At 37.9% G+C, this 14,738-nt stretch overlaps 1 protein-coding gene and 2 long non-coding RNA genes across 6 annotated transcripts in view; 1 reads left to right on the forward strand and 2 right to left on the reverse strand.

Annotated features, from left to right (window-relative positions):
- Fur2 (furin-like protease 2) overlaps positions 1-14,738 on the reverse strand; it is a 1,061,088-nt gene that overhangs the window by 654,742 nt on the left and 391,608 nt on the right. The gene's annotated exons all lie outside the window — the stretch shown is intronic.
- LOC147871182 (uncharacterized) lies at positions 954-1,243 on the reverse strand. Its single transcript, XR_015532650.1, has 2 exons — positions 1,211-1,243; positions 954-1,050 (listed from the first exon to the last, which is right to left on the reverse strand). It is a non-coding gene; the product is annotated as an uncharacterized LOC147871182 (long non-coding RNA).
- On the forward strand, positions 1,598-1,936 carry LOC147871183 (uncharacterized). Its single transcript, XR_015532649.1, has 2 exons — positions 1,598-1,678; positions 1,840-1,936. It is a non-coding gene; the product is annotated as an uncharacterized LOC147871183 (long non-coding RNA).

Genomic DNA, 14,738 nt, shown 5'->3' on the forward strand with positions numbered 1-14,738 from the left:
AAGTCCTTTTAGTTGTGCTGTTTTTCAAGTTACAATATTTCTACTTCCTTATGACGCTCAATATATGGAATGCCTTCTGCTTGCAATACAATGCCAGGACATTCCGGATCTAAGAGAAATTCATACGCGTCCGAGAGACATGAGGTTTTCACGACGGTGACGATAATCATGTTCCGAGTTTTGGTGCCGTGTGGACTGGTCGGTAGATGTCGATGTTTCGGAGACCAACCAGTTCACGCGGCGCCAAAACCCTAATAATAATCACATACGTATGCCGTTGCACTTAATGACTGTACAAAAACTCACCTTCCAGCCCCTCTTGTTTTAGAGAACTGAGTTTAATATATGTAGGCTATTTCTACAATAACGATTAGTTTACCGAATAATCGGCTGATTAGTCAATAAACATTGACAATTATTTAATCACCTATCAATCTCAATTAAGCACATTATACGGTGGGTCTAAATACCTAGTGATAAGTAGGCCAGCGCCAACTACACATTTGAAGATGAAGACTTCAGCCTGCCCCCAAAACATTGTACGGGCCTATATTCTTGACGGCCTACAGAAACGAACGATGTTGAAAATGCATCTTGTACGGCAATGCTATCGATACATCGGTGCTATACGATATCGATTCTAGAGGAATAATCTACAAATCAAAACTTCAAAAAGGCTGAGAACAACCTGCGGAAATGAGGTAAATTCATACAAACTCTAACCCTACAATGGAACACAACCCACAGAATGGAATATTCCAACTTATATCTTAATTGCATCATGCTTGTGTTCCTCAATACAGTACTTTTATTTTCCGTCGTTACACAAGCTTATTGTTAAAATCATATAAAATTTTCACATAAAATTGTTACATTTTAAAATTGACGACATGTTTCGATATACAATTCTATCATCGTCAGGTCTATCAAAATTAAAATTAAAATCTGGTGTATCTGTTGCTCTGCTTATATTGCTTATGTTTTATCCGTTTTTATTACATCTCCAGGCTTCTTTCATTTAATTTTGGAGACGCGTCTGGGTGCCTATATCTGCAAAATCAATTTTAATTTTCATATCGTGATTCTGGCTACCGACATAGGAAATGGAATAATATTACTCTAATTTTATATTATTTTAAGGAATTACTCAAATATATCGTAATACAAGCAAAAGAAATACAATCACAAAATATAAAGTATTATAACATACCGGGTTGTGTGTGAGGTGCGTGTCCGTTGTTAAAAGTTAAAGGTTAAAATGCAATGATTGCCCGTTAACCTATATAGGCCAAACTGGACGCACCTTTAATCAAAGATATAAAGAGCATATTACAGCAATAAAACATAATAAAGACCATTCAGCATATGCAAAGCATATATTAAACACAGGACATTCATACAACAAAATAGAACATACAATGGACATTATAAAAATAATACAAAACAAACGACATAGAGACACCATAGAGAAATATCATATACAAAGAACACATAAACAAAACCTTGCACTAAACGACAGCAACATTTACACGAACAATCCGATATTTAACATTCTACAGTCCATTGACCCAACCCCCTAAACAACTTTCACCCAATATATATAGCCACACACGATACCTACAACTCAGTTGCTGTCTGCCATTCAATAACAACGGACACGCACCTCACACACAACCCGGTATGTTATAATACTTTATATTTTGTGATTGTATTTCTTTTGCTTGTATTACGATATATTTGAGTAATTCCTTAAAATAATATAAAATTAGAGTAAATATTATTCCATTTCCTATGTCGGTAGCCAGAATCACGATATGAAAATTAAAATTGATTTTGCAGATATAGGCACCCAGACGCGTCTCCAAAATTAAATGAAAGAAGCCTGGAGATGTAATAAAAACGGATAAAACATAAGCAATATAAGCAGAGCAACAGATACACCAGATTTTAATTTTAATTTTGATAGACCTGACGATGATAGAATTGTATATCGAAACATGTCGTCAATTTTAAAATGTAACAATTTTATGTGAAAATTTTATATGATTTTAACAATAAGCTTGTGTAACGACGGAAAATAAAAGTACGGAATATTCCAAGCTTGGCACATTCTAGTCACGGACCCTAATTGACCTGATTTAACATCGCAACAAACAAAATATTTATTAATTTGAAATCAAAAGAATCATGTTTGAATATACTTATTTGTGTACGGGCATGTGTAGCTTACTCCCCTATAAACGATGCTATAAGGGTCGTACAAAATGTCACCGACATGCAATTAAGTGTTTGAGGAGTCGGGCTGTTGGTGCATTGGAGTGTTCCCTGAGATTTTAAGGCAGCTACGTCTTCGTTGAAATGTATTTTGCTGGGTTTTGTATACTGGTGGAGTAGCTGGCTTCACATGAGTGAGTAACTACCTTATCTACCGTCCAAGACAGCTTTTATTTTCTTATTGTTGGATTGTATGGTGAGGACTGACGCAAGAGTTTGTTGGTTAAAGTTATAAGTGTACATTTATTTTCTATTGTGGTGGTAAGAAATACATTTAGCATTTATATTCTTTTATGAATATCGAGTTTAATTTATGTTCAATGTGCACAAGGGGCGATCGCCGAGGGTACCAATAACAAACAGAACTAGAGCCTCCCCGATGGATTGTTTTATGAAGGGGCACTTCGGTTCAAGCTTCAGGCTGTGTACGTTAAGTTGGTTGCAGCTAGCAACAGGATATATACTACTCCCAAGTACTGTAAATATCCCCTCTATAACAAGCAACGAGGTCCTTACTATTCAGCTAAATGATGCAATAACAACGACCTCGTTATAAACTGTCAGCAATCACTAACTTTTAAGGATCACATCATATCTTCTCCAAAAACAACAAGTAACAGGTTTTGAGATGCTGTTTGTTAAGTTTATCAAAAGAAAATTGGTAGACTGAAAGGAGTAACTTTTATTCCGCTGCATAAAGGCAAGGGGCACAATATTTATGAACTGGGAAGGCAGCAATTTTCAAAGAAATGCTAAAGAGGGAACTACTGCGTGCCGTGTACTTCATGTCACTTCTAGCTTCTTAATCACAGTGACAATGCATCTCCTCTGTCTGTCTCTCTCTCTCTCTCTCTGTGTGAGAGAGAGAGAGAGGGGGGTGTCCTCTTTAGTTCACTTGCTCCAAGGAATGAATGTTTTATAGGCCACTCTTGTCGGCTCCTTAACGCAGAAATTAGGTTCACAATGACTAATGGAAATGTTTGTTTCAAACACTCTCAATCTGTATCCTTTCTTTGGGTCGGATGATCAAGTTTCATACCGACAAACAACAAAAAAGTAAAATTACGGTTTTGTACAGTTTATCTTTCTATAATCTATACAGGACACAGGAAGATAAAAGATTTGACGTGAAAGGTACCAGACAATCCCAGAATATGATACAATACTGACATATGGTAGGAGCTAATTTAAATTAATCAGGGATAAGTTTCTTCAAAGACTTCTAGTCACACAATTTCTGTGTTCTGTAGCCTAAACAACTTGTGATCCGCCTGGCCAAACAAAATTAGCCGCCCACGACTCAACGAACAGTTTATTGTTTTAATAATAATTCCCAAAATAATAAGGTGGCTTTTCCTTCTGGGTTGTAGCGCCATGTAGGCTGGTAGAAGTTTACCGAGGTACTTGATGCCTCCAACAACAGGGCAACATTGATGGAGGCAGAAAGCACCTCTGAAACGTCGGTAAATTTCTACGAGACTACAAGGCGTAACAACTCAGAAGACAACCATATTCATAATGGCCGCCGTGAAAATCTCAAATCTCATATGTCCATAATAGGTCCTTCAGCCCTCCACGCAGCTCAGCCGCAAGCCACAGCTTGTCCTGACTCCGTAGTTATAATGATCTTGTGTATCTACAATCGACTATTTGTAAATTGGTTAATAATGCAAGTTCAGAAGTCCGCTACTGTCCGTATTCATCCACATACTGAATTAATAAATACTTCCTTGCGTATTTCTTCAATTTTTAAACTTGTATCTGGCTTATTTCTTGAAAAGTCTTAAAAGTAAAATTTCCCATGCCTTGATCTCCGGATGGGCGGGACCAGCAGGTTATAATGAATGGATAAAAAAGCATATAATGGAAACACAGGCTTGTTTTTGAAGATAATATTAATATGGGTATCAGAGAAATAGAGAGAGCACGTAAATTTGACTCATAGTTTCAGAATAGGATCCACAGGCGGGCGCTTGTGAACTCGATAATGAACCTTCGTATTCCAAGGTGGGAAATGTCTCAAGTAACTGAGCAACTATCAACGTTTCAAGAGAGACACACTTGAATGAAATTAACTGTCCACTTAGTAGGTTACCAAAAGAAAAATGAAACAGTGGAAGGACCACAGCAGTCACAAGTTTCATTTTAACACTAAAGGTCTTCAGTAGGTAAGCCACATCATTTGTGCACAGAGGGCATCACGGAATTAGACCAGAGAAAAGGGGACGGATTATATGTTAAAATGTGATGTGTGACTTCTCGAAATAATTTTCAGTCACGCAAGGAATGCATTGTCACCGTAACGTCGAGGACGAAGGAAAACAAAATTCAGTTATAGAAAAAGAGTAGAGCGGACATGTCAAGTGTCTGTGTCGTTGCTAGGATACGATCCCATGCGGGGCAGACATGAAGCAGTGACACTGATACTCCCCAATTTTCTCCATTATATCTGGTTCAAACGTGGTTTCAAAGTGTAAATAGCTTCGCGGACAAACGCGCTTCAGAATTTGCATGTTCTACATCATAATGAAAACATTCCGGTATTCTGTTACTTCTATGTGCAGTCCAGTTCAGTTTTTAACGATCATTATCTCGTAGACATCACCGTTCATGAGGAAAGCGTGCGGTCTACGGTCTGAATGGTATATGTTCTACAATTCGGGAAGCATGTACTGCCTTCCAACGAGTTATCACCAATGTTACATACTTCACAGGCGCTGAAGTTTGATTAATGATGTCTCTGTAATTATTTGCCTCCATTACTTCAACCCCCTACGTCATAGCCGAGTTATTAACACTCCTACTTCGTATTCTGGAGGTCATGGGTTCATATCTTGGACCGTAGACCGGATATCCTGACAGGGTTTTCGTGGTTTTACTCAGCCCTCCAGGCATATTCCGGGATGGCACCTGAAATTATACCACGACGGCTACCTTCCACATCCTTTTCAAATCGCTATTCATTATCCTTCTCTCAGTCGACGCTGTACCGTATGAGCTACTGAAAAAGCGTCGTCAAATAAACTACTTCAACAAACTTTTTATTTAGTTTCTCGTCGCTAATTCTATAAATTACACAAAGTGCACTTTCTAAATCTTGACTGAACATTACATATGAGTAACGTTACCTTTCACTACATTTCAATAAAATCTGTTTATACTATCAAAATAGTTCTATTTAAATGAGTACGTATAAATTTTCTTAAAAAAGAAGAAGAAAACCAAATGAAAGCCAAAAGCAAAAGATAAAAATGTATATATATTTTAATAAAGCCAGTCACACAAACGAATATTAAATTTTCACCCACCAAAACAAAGTCCATAGTTAGGCTACGTCCTATTTACACATTATTTTTTAGAGCAAATGCATACAAATTGCTTGTTCGTTGAACCGCTCCTGAGAAAAAGTAAAACTGTTATTTTACTAAGTAGTGGCGATACATATCTGACTGATAAAACTAACTCCCCGGTAGCAGAACCCGCAGATTCAACACCGACGACACCAAAGCCCGCAACCGGCCACGATCCTGAGCCAACTCCATCCGCCATCCTCATAGCCCACCTCCCTAAGATCCATGTTGATGTTATCCTCCCAACTCCTTCTTGGTCGTTTTCCAGAAAGATTCCCTACCAAAATCCGGTAAGCACGCCTTGCCCCCCCCCCCCATGCATGCTACATGTCCAGTCCATCGGAGCCTCCTAGATATCACTATCCTCACGATGCTAGGGGACCCGTACAATTCACGCAGCTCCTCGTGATGCAATATTCTAAATTCCCAATTTATTTCATCCCTCCTAGGTCGAAATATCCTCCTGAGCTCCCTGTTTTCAAACACTTGTAATCTACTTTCTTCCTTCAAAGTAGGAGATAATGTTGCACAACCACACAAGATAACCGGCAAAATTGTTGTTTTATACATCCTGATCTTCAGTGTTTTGTAAACGAGATGAAAACAGTTTTTGAATTGAATAAAAACAAGCGTTCCCCGACTGCATTCTACTCTTAATTTCATAATGGACCTCATTTCTAAATTTTATTTAAAATTGTTTCACCCAGAGCAGCGCTATTCCCTGTATACTAAGATAGCTGGTGAAACAACAAAGATTGTGCTTAATAAACACCCAATTAGAAACAAGTTATGATGTCATACGGAATATCACGGTTGTGTTTGACACTTCTGTTACGCATTCGAAAGGTTCTGAGTTCGAATCGGTGCGGCCCAGAGCCGGGTAGAACATCCTGATCAACACGTTTCATAATTTCACGCAGTCTTTATAGGAAAATGCTTAGATGGCCTTTTTCCTCCACGTCCTTCCAAATTCATTTGGCTGTAAAGAATTACTACACCAATCGATGATATGCAACCATTGTAGATGATAAACTGTCATTAAACAAACCAAAGATCAAGGCGACAAAATGCAGAACTGTGCACAGAAGTCACGGAAAGCAGATAGAGGCAGCCAGAAAGCACATTGCCGCAACAGAACAACAACTGCTTTCAAACTTTCCTTGCAAAATTCTGCGGAATGCACTTCCGCCCTTCCGCCTTCGCCAACATCAAAAAAATGAAATTGCCAGTTTAGTGTTGTTTAGAAATAATCAGATTCCTTATTAATTAGGAAGCGATATTTAAAAAACCTGACCTTAACACCCAATGACTTCGGTCCAACTGCACCACGGCTGAAAGAAACACTGGTCTACAACGCACAAGCAGGACGATGTTGGTTGACTCATTCGGATGTGAGGTTGATTTTCTGCACCAGTCGCGGCAATGTTTCAGAATTTCAATAAAGTAAACATCCTCATTGTCAGAACTCGCACATTCAATTCCGCCGCCGTTCTGTGTAAAAGGGACTCTTTGCATTAATACCCTTTTAGAAACAAGCCGCATATTTTGTGGACTCCATTTTCAATTTAGTAAGAGTTTCGGAACGTAATCCCCAATACACGCACTGTAATGCCATTCAAAACGACCACGGGACTACGCTCAGCATTAAAAGCCATTTCTGTGTAACATTTAGCATTCCGCTGGAAATAATCCCCGTTCTCTTTACATGACGCGATTCATTAAAAGCCAAAGCGCTGCTAAAACAATAAAATACTGCCAAGTCCTGCGGACTTAACAATTTTATTAAAGTTTTTGACAAAATAATGGTACAGTAGTTGCACATAGGCCCTATGTAACTTCTGAAAGTATACCTAATAGCCCAGGAAAAACATGCAATTGTTCCAACGTTATATGTCTGTGGGTATCCATTCCGACGATTTACAAAATAAACTGGATTGACAATATTGGTTATTAACATGACAAAGAATACCAAAAGCACCTTTAACCTACCATGTATGTAGTTACCAACCTTTCGGACTAACATACTGCATCCATCTTCATCCTTCAAGATGGGGCCGGTTACATTAATCCGATATCTACCCACAAGAACACACGGCATTACTATCCAGAAAACAGACTCCGACATTTTCAAAGCTGTGAGAACCTCAAATCTAAAATTTTGTTACTGAGGTTGTGAAGTAATATCGTAATCATCCATGTTCCCTCTTATTTTTACGATGTCTGTGTGGTCAAATTTTCTTCTGAGAAAGGGAACAGACATAAATGCACGGCAAGATGGAGGCTTTCTTTTATTCATTCTCTTGGGTTACATGCCTGAGTTCTGATAGATGTCTTCAGTTACATTAGCTGCTCCCAGAAAATATTATTGTAACGTCACGCTTACAAAACAAAATCACTATTATACAGCACAAGTAAGAAAATCAAAGAAAACATTAGGTTGAGTCCAATAATGACAGACCGCAAAATTCCAATATAAGAAACACATGTATTTGTAATAATTATAACTGCAACTGAAGAGTCGTTATTCAACAGTAATGAAAGATGCTTAACCAACAGCTAATTAGCATGCAAGTAAATCCTGTGGTGCAAAATTAAACGCGACATATATCAAGGCTGCTGACTGTTTGTCAGAAGCGTTGCACTACGTAGCTTTCCACGTCAGCGTTCATAATATTCCAGCTTAAGCCAAAGCCGGATAAAAGACACGAATGGCCGTCATCTCGCATTATCCCGTATTAGCCCTTCCCTTTTTTAACCACCAGTACCATTACATCCCTTATCTACCAGGTAAGCGATAAAATCAACATGACTCGCTTAGAGAAAATCAATCTCATGGTCCACACATGTACAATCCAGAGTACAGCAAACAGATGTAACAAGATGGCTAAAATTATGAGAAGAGATAAAATATGTCACAGTTATAGGCAAAATTATATACGTCTCTTTACGGTTATATGACAAACACACATAAACTGTTCAGAATATGGAGTTATAGCGATAAGATACTGAAGTCGTGTGCAGAAAGTCTCTCCTCACGCGGCCATCCTTTATTTCTTGATTATACGGAAACTTTGCAAAAGTCATCATCATCATCATCATCATATCCTATCACTGTGAGTCCTTACTTTTTGTAAATGGGTTCATTGCACCCCTCTCAGGTTGGCTGGGGCTAGCAATGTCAAAACGGGAATATAACTTGAGAAAATAAAGCAAAACAATTTAAACCTTTAAAATATGACGGGCCTGTGTAAATAAGAATAAAATAAACATTTTACTGAAACTCAAAAAGCGAGAATTAGAGTTTCCAGACAGCTCAGATCGTATAGTTACTAGGATACGGGTGTGACAAACAGGGTTCTATTCCCAGCAGGGCAAGACCTTCTTCCTCTTCGGCACAACGCCCAGGCCAACTCTCGGTACAGAAGAAACGTGAAATAGATTTATGCTCCACCCAGCCTCCTATAAAATGGCTACCAGGGGTTTTCCTCAGAGGTGAAGTTGCCAGGGCGTAAAGCTAAACAATCACCTCCGACTAGTTCCGAAGTCAGCTATGCCACTTCTCCCTCATACTTCTGCATGGTGTGGTGTTTAATCAAACACTAAAGACAACTTTACCATCACTTCTGACTTTCAAGGGACGAACACAAAAACAAAGGTATGCGAAGGAGTTATGTACGGATGCAACAGGAAAATATAAATTAATAAATGAAAGAACAGATGATCACAGGGGAGAACGATTAGCTGGATTGACCAATAAGTAACTTCTAAAACTTGCACTTCGCTTCGAAGTAAAGGGGTAGAAGATACAGGGAGACAATTCATACATTCTTAAGCCTAATCCGGAATTGGTAGAAGAAGTAAGTCTCACGAAATCTTAATACATGAATGTTAACATTCTATTTATTTTTATAACTTATTTATGTTATATTAATCCTAACGAAGACAAATAAGTTGTAAGCATCTGTGTTTCATGATACTCAACAAGGGTTTGGTGTGAGTGGTGTTAAAAAAATGGGTCTCTATTGCCAAAGAGTTAGTTTCTGTCTAAATGTTTTATTGTTCATGAGAACTTGTTATTTGATCTCATTTAAGATTTAAAGCTTAAAATAAAGCCTCTACTAGCCCAGATACAAAAGACAACAAATATGCAAGTCGACTAATAAACGACTGTCCATGTAGATACTTCATGCTGAATGAAGTTGCCTTCCGACATGTCCGAGGATAGTAGCTGTGATTTAGTTCAACGGATACATACAAATAAATGCTACAATAACTTCAGTTCTGCAACGTATTATAATGGACCTAATATGTAACACGTATTTAATGTAAATGGCAAGTTCATAAATGCCAAGTAAACCCTGACAACGTATCTATAAAACTGTTTTAATAAAAATGAAGAAGGTATTATGCTATAACAATATATGAGAGGATTAAATGCAAATGTGATATGTGTCAAACTGTCAAATAAATATGAAGCAAAATGGAAGCACTTCCAAGTATAAAACTCATCTGCAGGGTCTAATATAAAACTGTATTAAATTTAAAAGCGTTGTTTGTAATGCGAAGAGTAGACTAGGGGTGCACAAATAAGGGCTGAGTTTTCACCGACCATTCAGTATCGACACCGTGAAGTAGATCATTCTTTAAATGAAAGTGTTCACACGAGATACCGACACCTATTTGGCCATGCGGTTGTGCCGTGTGAGTGCCTGGTCTCGCGGCTTTGTGGCGAGACCGAAAGTGGCCTGGCATGTAACAGACTATTGTTTTAAATTAACACATTAATAAAACACACTTTTCAGTTGCCAGTTGGCATTCATTGAAAACTCATCAATATGGAATCAATTAATACCAAGAATTTAATATCTGAAATTCGAGGCCAAATGGCCCAGTGGAATAGGGGCTACTGAACAATACATCAATACCAATTATACGCAAAATACTCACACGAAATAAGTTTCAAATTTTATCCGATTCTGAAAGATAAAACAATTGGAGAAAAAACTACCGATAATATAATTACGTTTTATTTACATTACACGCTAAATATAAACGTTTATTTATTCTGTATCTATTTATTTGTATACATATTTATGTAATTTCACATCTTTTAAAATTAGCACTACATATTATTTTATTACTAAGGTACGTGGCCTTTATTACCTGCAAATTAATATGAATAGGCCTACTATTTACGAATATTATATGCACTTGTGATGAGTCACCTGGTATATAAAAACGTTCAGCCGTTAAAGTATTCTCAGAACTGTGGCCATCTCACGTATAAAACTGTCATGTAAACAGCAAGTTTCTTCGTCATCCTCAGAAAAGTCCAAGGAGACATCAAGAGGTCAACGGAAAATTCTCCATTTGTTAACAAGAATTCCGAAAGTTAAATCAATACATATTCTATCCCTTGAGAGACGACAATGAATGAATTCTTTTTTATACTTGTATACTTTTTTCGTACTTGTACAAATTTAACTTCATATGAGCGCATTATAAATTTATGAAGTCCAAAGCCTTCGTCGCTGGAGATTACAAATTTAGTAATGTTGTATGAGCCTTATAAGAACGGATAATCATCGGGAACATATACGGGTTTGTCATTTAATTTCTTATAAAGAACCGATTGTGGAGAATCGTTGGACAGAAAGATTTTCAGTAAGCACATATATCGACGTATAAAACCGAAACTGAATCTCATACTGCCTACGAAACTATCATTTATAGTAACGACACCTGCTGCCAGTTGGTTTAATGAACATCATTTGCGTTCGATATATTGATTCTAACCAGTTCAGAAGCTTCTGTTTTTCAAATCATTCACCTGTCTGAAGGCATTCTGCAATAGGAGGAAATCAAGAATTTTTCATAATTCGCCACACTGCGTCACAAACGTAATGCATGATCAGAGCAACTGTACATGGACCAAGCCAGTATTGCAAATGTAAATCCATCTTGCAACAACCAGTAGCTTAATGTCTGAACCAACATATTTCATAAATACTACACTATGTACATTTTACACGTGACATAGGGGAGAAAGAATTAACATCAATGAATGAATACAAAATTAAAAAGTAATTAATACTTTATCCATTTAGCATGACACTCTCAACGAAAAGATTTTCCTGAATTGCCGCAAATATCATACAATGTATGAAACAAATCTTCTTGTGACCTGGTGGTTAATAAGAAGTAACCCCAAAATGTTCGTGATTTATTCTCTGACTTCGAGTAAATATCAATATTACAATTCCTGTTTCTTCCAGCGAGTTATCTCGACACTGACGCTTCTATGGTTGGTCTATCGGCGAACGGTGGAGGCGATGAGTGCTGACAACGATCACTAGGTTAATGTGCACGGACATGCGTGTTGACCGTTCGGTGTAGCCACGGAGCACTCCGTTGAGTACCCAGCCTGAAGCCAATGAATTCGAGCGTCTATCTGCGAATCTTACCACAGGACTTCACCTGCCTTTGAAACAGACATGTTTCAAGTCTACCTATTTAGATTTCTTCTACTGTATTTTTCATGAAAAGAAAGCGAGGCTTTATTTTCGAACAAGAGAAAGGAAACAACAGGACAGAGACAATTAGGTGACGAGGAGATTCGTAATTTGTACTGTCCTCCAAATATAATTACGGCTGCGAAACAAAGAGGAATTATATGATCAAGACACAACACGCATAGGTGGAATGAAAAATGCGCAGAAATTGCAGCCGGTAAAACTAATGAAACAAACCATTTAGAATACTAAGGAACAAATGGAAAGAAAATATTAAAATTGATCATGCATAAGATATATTAATCAATGGAAAGAGCATGAAGAATGCAAGATAGAGGCACAATACTTCGATCGGAAGAATGATCAAGGGACGAGTGATAAGATAATATTAAAGTGGATACAACAGAAATAGGTTGTGAAGGTGTGAAATAGAATAAACTACCTGAAAAAGGGTCCAATGACAGACAACGTGATGACGGTGAAAAATGTTTGGGGAATACCCTAAATAGATATTAATGATGATCATTTGTAACTAATAATAAATGACGTGGTGCCTTTGACCACCTTTGCTTACATTCGTATATTTACTTATCCTGGCTTTGACCTTTGTGTCTGTGGACTGTTTCCGAATTTGAAACGTCCTCCTTAACCTATGGTTGTTTGTTTACGAAGCACATCACAAGTCCTTAAACTACGTTCGTGTATTTACGTAGGCTGGCTTTAACCTTGAACCACCCCAATCCCCTTAAACGCTGATGTGTACTACCGACGAAGAGAAATGACTCCACCGACCGATATTCCACTGTTACATACTGCCCCCCCCCCCCCCCCCCACACACACACACACAAAAGAAGACTTTCTCATTTTCCCCACTTCGCGTAGCAAGCTCTGGCCGGTTGCCTCCACTTCACCCCTACGTCATACAAAGCCCTGTGGATCATGTGCTATCAGCAGCCTATACAGACGACAATTCTCGTCACTCCTCAGCCAAGGTAAGACGACCCCCAGATAATGATACGAAGGCACATAATGTTAGCAAACTAGTATTACGTATGAGCATCAGTGGCCGACGTCACATCGGACGAAGATAAGAAAATGAATAAATTTGAAAGAACAAACATACATTTAATTAAACGCAAAGTGACTTAGTACAGTAATTCCCTCATAGGGGCAGTAAAATGTTCACTAGTACGATAAATACTGACGTAATTATCGTTTCGTTCACAGGTAACAACGAATTTTTTATCACACAAACATAAGATATAGAAAGTGACAGGTTCATACAACATTAATGTGCATGTAACATTCAGGGAATAAACCCTTAAAGGTCTTATAATGCTATTCGATTACAGAGCAGACAAACACCTAACGTTCTGGTACAGTTTAAAGAACAGAGACGGAAGAAATACTAGCAGCTTCGTTTGAAGGATGTAGAATAAGACTAAGAAATGTACGTATTTGTCAGAACACGGCCAAATCTTTATACATTAAGAAGCGTTTGTGGAAAATCAGGCTCCTTTGTAATCAGGATATCTACAGATTACGTAAGTCACTCAATGCACAAACACTTCTTTTACAAGTGTGACTTCCACACCTGATAGATGATAAACTGAACAAGTGGTGGACCATGTTCAGAAAAGACTTTCCTATGCAGAATGTTTCCATAATTTTCTACTTCTCTAGTTCTACTGAACAGAAAACACAATAGCTATCGTAAGTCTGTGATGCATTTTTAATGTTTGTGAGACGCATAGCCTCTGTGATAATCGAGAGTGGCTGAAGATGGCTGTCTTCTGGGTTGTTGCGCCTTGTTGTCCGGCAGATGTTTACCGACGTTTCAGTGGTACTTGCTGACTACATTATCAGGGCGATCGCCACCAGAAAACTGCGATCTTCATACTAAACACCGTGAGAACGCGAAATTTCACGAGACAGTACTTGTTACCTGTTGGCCATTGATTATTTTCGCGTGCAAAACAGTCACATTCATACATCTTAACTGTGTCTCCAGTATTCCCTCTGCAAATGTAAAAATTACTAATTGTTGTTTTGGGGGTTTCTTTGGAATGGCCAGAGGTGGATATGCAGCGACCCATGGCGGGAGATCATGATGTAAGACGCCATCAGTATGAGAAATATCTCTACACGGTAGACAGAACATTGACAAACAGACAAATATAAGTTGAAGAAGTGATATGAAGAGTTCGCTGATTGTGAAAGAACCTACTCCGTTCTAACAAAACACACACATTTACATAAATAAGACTGTAATACTCCAACTTCCTAATCACTTAAAAATAGAATAGCCTATGGGTGGAGGAGACAGCATATTCTTATATAACGCTTATATTTCTACGCGTAAAACTTTTTTTAAACTGGGAAGTGTTGTATGTCTAAATAAATTCACGTATATAATTCCCGTTATTCTATTTAGAAGATAAAATACTGTGTTCGGAAAGCCAAACAGAACAACAATGAACTAAATTAAATGGTACTGAGCCACATGAACACGAGCTGGACGTCCGCTGGGAAGCACGGGATTATATAATAAATTGTGTGAATTGCAACATGATATTTGTTTCATAAAATGGACTTTAATTA

Source organism: Zootermopsis nevadensis, unplaced genomic scaffold (assembly GCF_977971745.1).
Source record: "Zootermopsis nevadensis isolate Lab colony 2312 unplaced genomic scaffold, Znev_1.0 Znev_ptg000061l, whole genome shotgun sequence".
Classification (NCBI taxonomy): domain Eukaryota; kingdom Metazoa; phylum Arthropoda; class Insecta; order Blattodea; family Termopsidae; genus Zootermopsis; species Zootermopsis nevadensis.